Source organism: Sapajus apella, unplaced genomic scaffold (assembly GCF_009761245.1).
Source record: "Sapajus apella isolate SASKATOON/1434 unplaced genomic scaffold, GSC_monkey_1.0 scaffold1, whole genome shotgun sequence".
Taxonomy (NCBI): Eukaryota; Metazoa; Chordata; class Mammalia; order Primates; family Cebidae; genus Sapajus; species Sapajus apella.
This window is the reverse complement of record NW_022436941.1, coordinates 4,686,263-4,691,531: the sequence shown is the minus strand read 5'-3', so window position 1 is coordinate 4,691,531 and position 5,269 is coordinate 4,686,263. Positions and strand designations below refer to the sequence as shown.

The 5,269-nt window shown below is 51.5% G+C and overlaps 1 pseudogene; it reads right to left on the bottom strand.

Moving 5' to 3' along the window:
• Window positions 1-1,055: 1,055 nt before the first annotated feature.
• On the bottom strand, window positions 1,056-2,990 carry LOC116527832 (annotated as a pseudogene).
• Between the last annotated feature and the right edge of the window lie 2,279 nt (window positions 2,991-5,269).

The window sequence follows — 5,269 nt, the reverse complement described above, 5'->3', positions numbered from 1 at the left end:
TTGAGGCGAGCAGATCACCTGAGGTCAGGAGTTCGAGACCAGCTTGGCCAACATGGCAAAACTCCATCTCTACTAAAAACACAAAAATTAGCCAGGCATGGTGGTGCATGCCTGTAATCCCAGCTACTCGGGAGGCTGAGGCAGAAGAATCGTTTGAACCCAGGAAGCAGAGGTTGCAGTGAGCTGAGATGGCACCATTGTATTCCTGCCTGGGTGACAAGTGAAACTCCATCTCAAAAGAAAAAACAAGAAAAAAAAACACACAAAAATTTAAAAATTAGACAAGCATGGTGGTGGTACACTTGTAGTCCCAGTTACTCAGGAGGCTGATGTAGGAGGATCACTTGAGGCAAGGTGGTGGAGGTGCAGTGAGCCGAGATCATGCCACTACACTCCAGCCTGGGTGAAAGAGCAAGACTCTATCTCAAAAAAAAAAAAAAAAAAAAAAAAAAAAAATCTTATTGGAGATATATCTCTTAAAGAGATGGAGTTTGGGGGCAGGGTTACGGGGCCTTAAGAGTGAATTTGCTGGCCAGGTGTGGTTGCTCATGCCTGTAATCTCGGCACTTTGAGAGGCCAAGGTGGGTGGATCACCTGAGGTCAGCAGTTTGAGACCAGCCTGAACAACATGGTGAAACCCAGTCTCTAAAAATACAAAAATTAGCGGGGTGTGATGGTACACACCTGTAATCCCAGCTACTCGGGAGGCTGAGGCAGGAGAATCACTTGAACCCAGGAGGCAGAGGTTGCAGTGAGCTGAGATTGCACCATTGCACCCAGCCTGGGCCACCAAGAGAGACTCTATCTCAAAAAAAAAAAAAAAAAAAAAAAATGAATTTGCTAACGCTCAAAATTTCCAATGGCCATTTTTCCTGGTTCCCCAGTAGTCCTTACATCTGGGGACCACACACCATAGTGAGGGGCTTTTTTCCTGTAAAACTAGAGAAGGGGGATACTGAGAAAGAGACTAGGGAAGGAGAACCATATGATGCTTCCCAAACAGATGTAATTTATAGCAGTTCTAGCCACAGACCCTCCTCCTCTAGGTCCAAGACCTGCCTCTTGCATCACCAGCTGGGAATAGAAACAGGGTAATAAGAACAGGTAGGCCTTTCTCAACAACTGGCAGGACCTTTGGATAGCAGGGGCATTCACCTGAATGAAGTCGCGAAGGATGTCTGAGAAGGGGCCCCACGCACGGTTGTCCTGTTTTCCTCTACCACCCAGCCGTCCCCACCATGCTGCACCATCCACTCTCGGAGGCCTTCTGTGAAATAAAAAAGGCTAGTACCCAGGTTCCAGTCCCCTGCCTTTAGGTTCCTAGTGAGACTCCGCCCCTCGCCCCTCCCATGGGCTCACAGTGCAGCTGGCATTCCCGGCCCTTCCCACTGAGGCCCCGCCCCCTGCCCCCTCTCATCCGCTCGTGGCAAAGCCCTGCTCCTCTGACCCTTCTCACCGATTTGCGGCAAAGCCCCGCCCCTCCAGCCCCTCTTTCTGGCTCCCAGAGCTGCCTCCGCCCACAGGCTCCCAGTGAAGCCCTGCCCCACCAGCCCTGCACCCTGCCTACGAATGCTACCTCGCCGCTCCGACTCCTCCCACCGGTCCCAGTGCGGCCCCGCCCCCCGGCCCCTCCACCGCTCCCAGCACGCTGGACCACCTCTTCTGGGATCCCACCTTGGCCGCAGGGGTTGCGAATAAGGTTGCGTCCGATGGGTCTGCGCGCAGAAGCGGCCCAGCGGGCAGGGCCTGGCGTTGCGGGCGGGAGACTGGCAGCTGCCGGCGAGCTGCAGCAGCGCGCGGCCGGTGGCGCTGTGGTCCCGGGCCAAGATCAGCAGCCACAGGGCCTGGCTGTCCACCAGGTCTCGCCAACCCCGGCACACTTGGCGGCAGCGCCCCAGCAGCGTGCGCGGAGGGACGTGGCTCAGCACCACCAGAAGCAGCTCTGGGGGCATTTGGCCCAGGTCCAGCGCCCCTTCGGATTCCGGCTCCGGCGCGGGGACCCGGGCGGCCCGGCACCGGGAGGCCGAGGCGCCCATGGTGCCCCCGCCAAGCCCGGCTGTGGCTGCGGGAGAGGAAGGGTCAGGGCGTCAGGGAGCAGCAGCCTCCACGGCGCGCTGCCTCCGCCTGCCCTGCCTCTGCCAGTCGCACCCCTACCTTCACCACCCCTGGGCCCCGTTCCCAGGTCCCCATCCCCCAACCCTTTCTTGATAGCACCGATATCCCGGAGACCCCGCAGTCTGTGTGTATGTCCCGAATTGCATGCAATCAGCCCCCCTCGGCCCCACCGACACCCCACCCCAAGTCCTACCTCGAGGCCTGGCGGCGCTCCTCGCCGGGATGCCGCAAGCTCCCCACGCCCCTCTGCACGCTTTTCACTCTCCGGCCCCTCCCCTCTTACTAGCCAGCTTGACCCACCCCTGCATCCTCCTTCTTACTGGCCAGCCCCTCCCACCTACTCCTTCCCTGTCTGGAGACCCAACCTGCTTCCCGCGATGGGGCCAGTCCGGCCGGGATCCAGGAGAGCCGTCCTCTCCAGCCGGCCTCTTGAAATGTTCCTAATTCGTTAGCGGCAGAGAGATGCCTGACTCCGAACAACCGTTGTTATTTTGGTCCGGCTTCTGGGTGGGAGGCCTCATATCCCTTAAAGCGTTAAAAAATTTCCATCACCTTTAAGGTCGGGCATGATTATCTTCGTTTCACAGAAGAAAACAGGCTCCAGCTGTTAAAAATTAGTGCCACAACCAATCATAACACTACCCAACTTTTATGGACGGTTTCACTGCCATCCAGGATGGCAGCCCCATGAAGTAGGTGCCATTATGCCTCCACTTCACAGGTGAGAAAACAGACCAACAGAGGCCAAGTGACTTGCCTATGATCACCGGCCAGTAAGGATTTGAATCCAGCCAGCCTAGCTCCAGAATTCCTGATTTTAACCTCTAGATCAGCTTTGCCCAATAAAAATACAATTGTGGCTGGGTGTGGCGACTCATGCCTGTAATCCCAGCACTTTTGGGGGCCAAGGCGGGTGGATCGCTTGAGATCAGGGGTTCAAGACCAGCCTGGCCAACATGGTGAAACCCATCTCTACTAAGAATACAAAAATTAGCTGGGTGCGGTGGCAGGCGCCTGCAATCCCAACTAATTTGGAGGCTCAGGCAGGAGAATCGCTTGAACCTGGGAGGCTGAGGTTGCAGTGAGCAGAGATTGCACCGCTGCACTCCAGCCTGTGCAAGAGAGTGAGACTCTGTCTCAATAAACAGAAAAAAACAATTATGAAAGTTGATTGTATGAATTGGATCCTTCTTGTCATACTCAACTAAAACAAAGTTGAGAGGCCAGGGGGAAAAACACTCAGGGCAGATACCATTTGCCCTAAGAATGTGATTCTCTGCAGGGCTGGCTGTTAAAACTGCCAGGTGTAAACTGGAACCAGTCCAACTGGTACTGAAACAACCTGCTGTGACTCTAAGACTAGTTTTATCCTCTGCTGTCACTTACCAGTCAGAACTTGCCAGCTCCCCAAAACATCGCTACTGTCAATGAACTTTCTTGCAAAACAATACCTAACATTTCTGTTTCTTATTTAAAAAAACCTCTAACCTCTTTGTTCTTTGAAAGTACTGAAGACCGCGTGGTCTGTGTGCATGCCTCAAATTTCAATTCTTGCTTTCCAAATAAAACATATATTATTTTTTTTGAGACAGAGCGAACATTCTGTCTCCCAGGCTGGAGGTCAGTGGTGCGATCTTGGCTCACTGCAACCTCCGCCTGTTGGGTTCAAGTGATTCTCATGCCTCAGCCTCCCCAGTAGCTGGGATTACAGGTGTGCACCATCATTCAAGCTAATTTTTGTATTTTTAGTAGAAAGGGGGTTTCACCACATTGGCCAGGCTGGTCTAAACTCCTGACCTCAGATGATCTGCCCACCTTGGCCTCCTGAAGTATGGGGATCACAGGCATGAGCCACTGCACCCAGCCCAAATAAAACATTTAAAATTTTGAAATTTGTCTCTATATCTCTATATTTTATTTGGCTTTGCATAATGTGAGCCATATACATAATTTAAAACATCAACAAACAAAACCAGACATAGATTATTCCCCACAAAGAACTTACCTTCTAGAGGGAGAGACATGACAAACAGTTGCATAATGAGCAAATTACATAGTATCAAGGAAATAATTAAAAATAAATCCTCCAGGTCAGGCACGATGGCTCATGCCTGTAATCCCAGCACTTTGGGAGGCTGACACGGGCAGATCATTTGAGGTCAGGAATTCAAGACCAGCTTGCCTAACATGGTGAAACCCTGTCTCTACTAAAAATACAAAAATTAGCCAGGCATGGTGGCACATGCCTGTGATCCCAGCTAGTTGGGAAGCTGAGACATAAGAATCACTTCAACACAGGAGACAGAAGTTGCAGTGAGCTGAGATCTCACCATCGCACTCCAGCCTAGGTGACAGAGTGAGATGCCATCTTAAATAAATAAATTAAATAAATAAAACCTCTTTTTGACCTTCTAAGAATTCTCTCCACAAATGCCGAAAAGAATTAAATGGGGCCCAGCATGGGGGCTCACATCTGTAATCCCAGCACTTTGGGAGGCCGAGGCAGGAGGATCCCTTGAGCCCGGGAGTTTGAGACCAGCCCTGGCAACACCGTGAGACCCTGTCTCTACAAAAAGTTTAAAAAGTAGCTGCATATGGTGGTGTGCACTTGTAGTCTCAGCTACTTGGGAGGCTGAGGTGGGATGATGGCTTGAGCCAGGGGGGTTGAGGCAGCAGTGAGCAGTGATCATGCCATTGCAGTTCAGCCTGGGCTACACATCAAGACCCTGTCTCAAAAAAAAAAAAAAAAAAAAAAAAAGAATGAAATGGTTGCATTAGTGCATACACAGTAAACTAGCTTGTAATGTGCATCTGCCCTGATGAACAATGTGTGTTAAAAAGTGATTAGTGGGCCAGGCGCACTGGCTCATGCCTATAATCACAGCACTTTGGGAGGCTGAGATGTGTGGATCCCAAGTTCAGGCGTTTAAGACCAACATGGCCAAGATGGTGAAATCCTGTCTCTACTAAAAATACAAAGATCAGCTGAATGTGATGGCGAGCACCTGTAATCCCAGTTACTAGGGAGGCTAAGGCCGGAGAATTGCTTGAACCCGAGAGGTGGAGGTTGCTGTGAGCTGAGATCACGCCACTGCACTCCAGCAAGACAGAGTCTTGCTCTGTCTCAAAAAAAAAAAAAAAAAAAAAAAAAAAA